The 7,974-nt window shown below is 39.5% G+C and overlaps 1 protein-coding gene and 1 long non-coding RNA gene across 9 annotated transcripts in view; one reads left to right on the top strand and one right to left on the bottom strand.

The window, feature by feature from the left end:
• The window catches only part of ULK4 (unc-51 like kinase 4), a 620,462-nt gene that overhangs the window by 285,482 nt on the left and 327,006 nt on the right, over positions 1 to 7,974 (top strand). The window lies entirely within an intron of this gene.
• Positions 1 to 7,974, bottom strand: part of LOC108312811 — a 420,933-nt gene that overhangs the window by 135,833 nt on the left and 277,126 nt on the right. The window contains exon 2 of the long non-coding RNA XR_001828799.2: positions 6,845 to 6,852. This is a non-coding gene — a long non-coding RNA (uncharacterized LOC108312811). The remainder of the gene's footprint in view (positions 1 to 6,844; positions 6,853 to 7,974) is intronic.

The raw sequence follows: 7,974 nt of genomic DNA, 5'->3' as shown, positions 1-7,974 counted from the left end.
AGCAGCTGCACGTGGTCAGGTGGGGGCATGATAGCAGCTGCACGTGGTCAGGTGGGGGCATGACAGGAGCTGTTTGTTGCAGAGGTGGGTACGGAAAGCTGTGGACCCTGGAGAAGGAAGTGAGCAACTCTGGGAGGAGGCAGGAATCTCCCAGAAGGAGTAACTTTTTAACAGGGCCTTGAGGACAGAGGAGGAGGTATTTTGAGGAAAAGAGGAGGGACTTTCACTTGGGGAAGGGGACCGCTAGGTCCGTATGCTCTGTGCTGAGTATACTTGGCTCTCAGTGTCTTTTTGGGATTGACTCCAGGAACCAGCCTCATGCTAAAATCCACAGACACTCAAGTCCCTTGAAAACCTGTCTGTACACTTTAAATCATCTCTGGATTACCGATTATACCTAATGCAGTGTAAATGCTGTGTAAATAGTTGTTACATCGTATTTTAAAACTTGTGTTACTTTTTCTCGTATTGTTATTTCAAATTTTTTTCTGAATATTCCTGATCCGTGGCTGGTCAGATGCACGGATGTGGAACCCGTGGATAGGCAGGGCTGACTGTCCTTAGGTGAACCCAAGTGCAGGGAGCACGGACCATGGAGGAATGGTAGGAAATGAGGACAAGGGTAGTTTGGGCTGAAATCCTACAGGGCTGTATACTCTGCCTGTTTCTTATTGGTTTGGTTTTCCAAAAAATTTATGCTCTTCAAAATCAGGTAGTATCCTGTATTTGAAAAAAAAAATGTCTAGAACCCCTGTGCTTTCGGAGGCATGTGCAGTGAGGAGGCGGCTGGCTGGCTGCAGGTGTGGGACCCACACATAGCAAGCTCAGGTGAGGGGCGTGCACTGGAAACTCGAGTGTCCATGCTCCTTCAGTCACTAGAAGGTTGGAAGGGTGCAAACTAGATTCTGGGAGTTTCTGCAAGTTCTCGTCAGTGAGGCTTTTGAGATCAGTCAAAGAGACTGTGGGGATGGGAACATAAGATACAGAGCAGATCTCAGATGTTTCATCCAATGTCCCAGGAGTTCTAACATCACATTCAGGGCAGAGAGTGGGGAGAATGTTTTTAATCCTGAGCACTGGCTTCAAGTTTCCTGGTCCTTGGCAGGCCAAACAGCAGAGAAAGCCAGGTAGCTGATTGCTTACAGAAAATTGCTGTTGTGGGAGCTGGGTGCTGCTCACCAAGCAGAGCCCACCTGGGTGAGACCTCTGCATTTTCATTGGCAGCACAGGGCAGTGTTGGACAGGGAGTGGAGGCTCAGGCAGCATATGCTGGATTAAGCTGAATGCAATTGTATTATAGTGTATCCAGTCTCAGTCTGCTGCACTAAGGCGGTCTGGATCTGGTTAATAAATGCGGGTTCCTGAAGAATGTGAGCCATGAGAAGAGCCTCTTGACTTGGCTTTTGAGTGCAGAATTGCTGGATACACAGGATGGAGGACTTTCTTTTTTTCTCTCCACTTTTTCCAAAAAGTAGAAGTTGCTTTTAAATGTGCCTGAAGTGTGAATTCGGATGTACCAGCCCTTGGAGTTTGCTGTAACTCTAACCTTTCTTCGTTTTATTTCAGTGGCTTATGTTTTGGCCTACGTCAGTAAATCATTTTAATGTCAAGTAATATAGGCAGCCTCTGTTTTATTGGAAAAAAATATTCACGGCAGATTTTCCAATATGTGCCAAAATATTGCTGTCATGCTATTTTATGTTTCTATTGCAAAACAAACAATTAAAAAGCAATTTCAGTGGCAAATGTTAACAATAAAAATTGGATCAGCGGTACACTAGTTTGACAATTATATTGTTTTAACAATTCTCAAGGACAGCAATTGCAGCAAGCCTCAGTAAATCTTTCAAGTCAACTCTATTTTTAGAAAAGAGTCTCTTTATGGACCCTGGAGGCCTAAAGTGTTTAATCACTGAGACACCAATGCAGCGCAGACAGACAGTCACATTACGTTTAAGGGATGCTTTCAATCCTGTGCATTCATCAGGCTTATAAAATTGCCTTGCTCTCTACTCTACTTGTAACTCAACAAATATGTATTGGTTCTTAGAGTACGTTAAAAACAGAAGTTCCTTTTAATTTTAAGAACCTACATGCTTATGTTCAGTATACCATGAACAAAATTTTGCTACACACATGGGTGAAAATTTCTATAATAAAACAGAAAATAAGATTTTAAAAGTTAATTGGCTGGGTACAGTGGCCTAAGCCTGTCATCCCAGCACGTTGGGCGGCTGAGGCGGGTGGATCACTTGAGGTCAGGAGTTCGAGACCAGTTTGGCTAACATGGCAAAACCCCATCTCTAAAAAATATTTTAAAAATTAGCCAGGCATGGTGGTATGCACCTGTAATCCCAGCTACTTGGGAGGCTGAGACAGAGAATCACTTGAACCCATGATGCAGCGGTTACAGTGAGCCAAGATCACGCCACTGCACTCCAGCCTCAGTACCAGAGCAAGACTCTGTTTTAAAAAAACCCCACAATATTTCAATTTTATTGTCTTTACTATTTTTTTTTCTTTTTGAGGTGAGGTCTCATTCTGTCATCCAGGCTTGAGTCCCGTGGCATGATCATAGCTTACTGCAGCCTTGAACTCTTGGCTCAAGAGATCCTCCTGCCTCAGCTTCCCAAGTAGCTGGGATTACAGGGGTATGCCACCATGCTTGGCTAATTTTTTTTTTAGGGTTTGTGAGATGAGATCTTGCTATGTTCACCAGGCTGGTCTTAAATTCCTGACCTCAAGCAGACCTCCCACCTTGGCCTCCCAAATTGTTGGGATTACAGACATAAACCACTTCGCCTGGCCAGAAATTAAGATTTGATTAAAATTTAAAAATGCGTGGTTTAGGAAAATACTTTTGAATGTATACAGTTAACACCTGTTGCATGCAGGCGATAAATCCGCATCTGTACCCATTCAGGGCTGTTACAGATTGAAGAAGGAGCCAAGTAACAAATGTTTGGTGTATACAAAGATGGCTTTATACACTGCTAGCACGGACTGCCATTTCAGTATATGTGAGGTGTTTCTTTCGGGAATGAAAATTGACATATAAATCCCTTCTTGGTGGCTTATGTCATAAATACATGTTTGCAAAATAACTTTCTTGGGCTGGGGTACAATCTATTGATACTGGATTGAATGAAGTGAAGTTGTTCATATGACAGCTGAATAGTAACTTTAATCTGATCAGTTCCTCGTTAGCTGAATAAATAGGCTGAACTAAGTACAATAAACATACTAGTAAATGTGGGCTAAATAAAGCATAACTAGTTTCTGTATAACCAGCCAAATAAAGGTAAATTTTATTGAGATAAACACCACATATTGTACACAATGAAAAAAAAAAAGCTAAAATAGAGCTTAGTATACCTGTGGCCAGTCACAGGTTACATATTAAGAATGTGATACACATAACTTCTCCCAAGCCAGTAGAATCTTGAGTTTTATCATCGTCATTCTTGTTTCTGGTTCTGCTCTATATTCTGGGCTTCACTCTGAGAAAATAGTACATATACATTCTCCCTTCTCTCTAAAGGAGAGTTGAGTTAGAAAACGCAGGAGAGAAGTAGGTAAGTGATAAGATGTTGAACAATGTACTGCTCAAGATCAAAAGCTTTTATGGTTTTTGTTTTTACTTGTAGTTGATTCAGGAACTGGAAAATGAAATAGTTGGGAGGGCCAGTGTTCTTCAGTGTTATGAACTCACAAAAGGCCATGACAAGTGACACCACTGAACTTCTTCCCTAATTCTGGATGACCTAACTCTCAGTTACATTGGCCAACTTTGGTTTCAGGCTTGTGTTAAAAAATAGGATGCTTACTGTGGTCAGGCACTGCTCCATCACTCTGCTCCCAGAACGTGTGCATTTTGAGTTCTTTGATAGATAGAGTAAAGTAAAATGACTGATGATAAATGCAAAGAACTACTGGAAAAGCCTACTGTGAAATCAGTGATTTCTCCTTCTCAATATGAAACCAATGAATGTTACTTTTTCTTGAAATTAGTCAGTAACACAGGACCCTGTAAAGTTTATTCGTGAACAAAAACAACTGAGATTACCCACATTTTAAGAAAGTAGAAATGTCAGCAAAGAATTAGTAGTTTTGATTAAAGAAAGCAGCAAACATTGTTAGCATTTGCTTTTCATGCTCTTTGCATTTGTTTTGTTTTTTTTTCGGATGAACAAGGAAAAGCAGAATTTCTGTGCTTACCCAGAGCTGCAAAGGATTCTCAGACCGAGCCAGGAAATCTGATGTACTAAATCAGTTTACAAATTTATGAGAAAAGTAGAGCCTTTAAAATAGTTCTAGCAAGTGAAATTGCATTTTGGATTTATTAGAGATGCCAAATTGGAAAAAGACTGATAGAAAGTCAGTAAGGGCAAGTTATTACATAGAAATTTTAGGTTTATCTTTTTTTTGTGTGTAAAAGGTTTAAACAACACAGCAATGTCGAACGTAGCATGTGGCGGTTTCCCATGATTTCATGACTTACAGCCAGTGCATGTTCTCCTCATTATTTTCCATGCATGTATTGTATGTCTTTTGTTAAAAATGGGACCGCACTGAGTATTCTATTTTGTGTCTGTTGTACTTTGTACTGCCCACAGCAGCAGTGGTAGAGTGTGCACATGCGTACGTGTGCATGCAGGCATGCCTGTGCCCATGTGGATGCCCATGGGTATTTTTTATTCTATTTAATATCTAGTATAATTTATTTAGCCAGTCTTCATTGATGGATGTTCCAGATTTCTCCCCAACTTTCTAAGATGTGGGAAAAATAAACAGGATCTTTGTCATACCTTTGTCTACCTGTGTGAGTTTCTGTAGGATAAGTTCTTGAAAGTTGAATTGTTACACTGAAGTACATGCATCCTTTATATTTTAATGTTACACTTCAAAGGGTGATACCTTTATAACAGTGGTATACAGCAACGCCTGCTTTGCCACACCCTTAGCACAATTCAATATTGTCAGTCTTTTAAATGGTCAATTGCTCACTTTTCATTATGAGAGTCAAATTTATCAGTGTTTTTGCTCAAAGCTTACGTGTTTCCTAGCATGCTTCGGAAAGGACTTCTCCTTCAAAAGGTTATAAAATATTATTTTTTTTATTCTATACATTTATGGCTTCATGATTAAATTGTAAACCTTTGCTCCAAGATAATTTTGCTGTAAGGAATGAATACAAATACAATTTATCTCTTCCCCGCATCTCCTTCTCACTGTCATCAAGCTAATGTTCCAACAGTGTTTATTGATTTACTCCATCATTATGGTGACTTGAGACCTCTCTCTCTCACCGTACAACAAAATTAACTCAAAATGGATTAAAGACTTAAATGTAAGACCTCAAAATGTAAAACTACCGGAAGAAAACATAGGAGAAATGCTTTAGGACATTGATCTCGGCAAAGGTTTTATGAATTCAACTACAAAAGCAAAAGTAGGTAAATGGGACTATATATATGAAATTAAAGCAGCTTCTGCACAGCAAAGGAACAATAAACAGGATGAAGAGGCAACCTGTGAAATGGGAGAAAATATCTGCAAACTCTTCGTCCAACAAGGGAATAATGTCCAGAATATACAAGAAACTCAAACAATTTATCAGCAAGAAAACAAATAATCCAATTAAAAATGAGCAAAGGCTCTGAATAGGCATTTCTCAAAAGAAGATATACAAATGGCCAAGTGTATGAAAAACGCTCAACATCACTAATCCTTGGGGAAATGCAAATCAAAACTATGATCAGATATCTCACTCTTGTTAGAATGACTATGATCAAAATGACAAAAAAATCACAGTGCTGACAAGGATACAGAGAAAAGGGAACTCTAATACACTGTTGGTGGGGATATAAATTACTACGTAGAGCCATTATGGAAAATGGTATGAAGATTTCTCAAGGGACTAAAAATAGAACTACTGTATGATCCAGAAATCCCACTGCTGGATTTATCCAAAGGAAAGGAAATCAGTATATTGAAGGGACGCCTGCCTCCCCGTGTTCATTGCAGCCCTGTTTGCAATAGCCAAGATATGCAGTCAGCCTAAATGGATGAGGGAAATGTGGCATGTATACGCAATAGACTACCATTCAGCCATAAAAAGAATAAATTCTAGGGCTTCATGGAGAAATATATTGTTGGAAAAAAAAAAAGAATGAAATCCTGTCACTTGCCTTTGGTTTTATTGATTTCTTTATTTTTGATTTCATTATTTTACTGTTTTGTTCTTTTGTTTCCTTTGGGTTTCATTTTTTGCTTTTATTCTGATTTTTAAATTTTTGTTCTTTTTATTTATTTAGAGACTGAGTCTCTCCCTTTTGCCCAGGTTGGAGTACAGTGGCGCAATCTTGGCTCACTGCAACCTTTGGCTCCCAGGCTCAAGTAATTCTCCTGCCTCAGCTTCCCGAGTAGCTGGGATTACAGGCACGTGCCACCACACCCAACTAATTTTTTGTATGTTTAGTAGAGACAGGGTTTCACTGTGTTAGCCAAGATGGTCTGGATCTCTTAACCTCATGATTTGCCCACCTCAGCCTCCCAAAGTGCTGGGATTACAGGAGTGAGCCACCACGCCCAGCCTTGACTTTTTTTTTGCCTTTTTTTTTTTTTTTTTTGAGACTGACTCTTGCTCTGTCGCCAGGCTGGAGTGCAGTGGTGTGATCTTGGCTCACTGCAACCCCCACCTTCCAGGTTGAAGTGATTCTCCTGCCTCAGCCTCCCAAGTAGGTGAGATTACAGGCATGCACCACCACGCCCAGCTAATTTTTGTATTTTTAGTAGAGATGGGGTTTCACCATGTTGGCCAGGATGGTCTTGATCTCTTGACCTTGTGATCTGCCTGCCTCAGCCTCCCAAAGTGCTGGGATTACAGGCGTGAGCCACCATGCCTGGCCTTTTGGTGTTGTTTTGTTTTATGTAGAAGCTTGGAGATTGGCTTGAGACTTCTCTGTTTTTTCAGATATCAACATTTAGTGCTAACGTTTCCCCCTAAGCACTACCTTCATTCCATCTCGCAAATTTTGATGTGTTATCTCTTCAGTTTCACTTAGTTCAATGTAATTTCAAACTGATCTTGTGATTTTATCTTTGGTTCATGGATTATTTAGAAGCATTACTCAGTTTCCCCGTATTTGAGGGACTGTCAGATATATTTTTTATTGATTTGAATTTAGTTACATTGTAGTTAGAGAACATAGCTTGCATTATTTGCATCCTGTACAATTTCTTCAGACTTGTTTTATGGTGGAGTATATAGTCTATTTTGGTAAACATTCATCTTAAACACGTAAATAATGTGTATACTGCTGCTGTTGGGGTGTTCTGTAAATGTCAGCTAGGCAATAGCTTGTCATCGTTGTTCAGATCATCTTTTCCTTTACCTGGTTTTCTGGTTACTCTTCTGTCACCTAGTGAGAGAGGGTAACAGGGCCTGCAGGGTCTCATCCTGTAAGTGTGGCATTGACTGTTTTCCCTCTCAGATCAGTTTTGTTTTCTGTTTTGAAGCTCTGTTCTTCCATGTAAAAATTAAATGTAGGATTGTATGCCATCTTGATGAATCGACCCCTTTATCCCTGGTAGTACTCTGTCCTGAGATGTATTTTATGTGATGTTAATATTACCACTGCAGCTTTTTTGGTAAGTGTTAGTGAGATGTGTTTTTTTCCATTCCTTAACTCTTCACCTGTTTATGCCTTTATATTTAAAACTGTTTTCCTGAAGATAGATGCAGTTGGGCCTTGCCTTTTTTCAGTCTAATAATACTAGCCCTTTAAAGGTATTTAGAGCATTTTTATTTAATATGATTCTGATATTATATTTAAATCTTATTAATTTTCTGTTGTACCTTCTGTTGTTTTTCTCTTTTCTTTTGGCTCGGTTGAGTGTTTTCTTTTTTTTAATGGTTGGTTTAGTTTGTAATATATATGCACTTTTAATTTATTCAAGTCTACTTACTGT

This window comes from Cebus imitator, unplaced genomic scaffold (genome assembly GCF_001604975.1).
Source record: "Cebus imitator isolate Cc_AM_T3 unplaced genomic scaffold, Cebus_imitator-1.0 Scaffold129, whole genome shotgun sequence".
Classification (NCBI taxonomy): Eukaryota; Metazoa; Chordata; class Mammalia; order Primates; family Cebidae; genus Cebus; species Cebus imitator.
The sequence above is the reverse complement of the archived record's forward strand: the minus strand, read 5'-3'. Positions and strand labels throughout refer to the sequence as shown.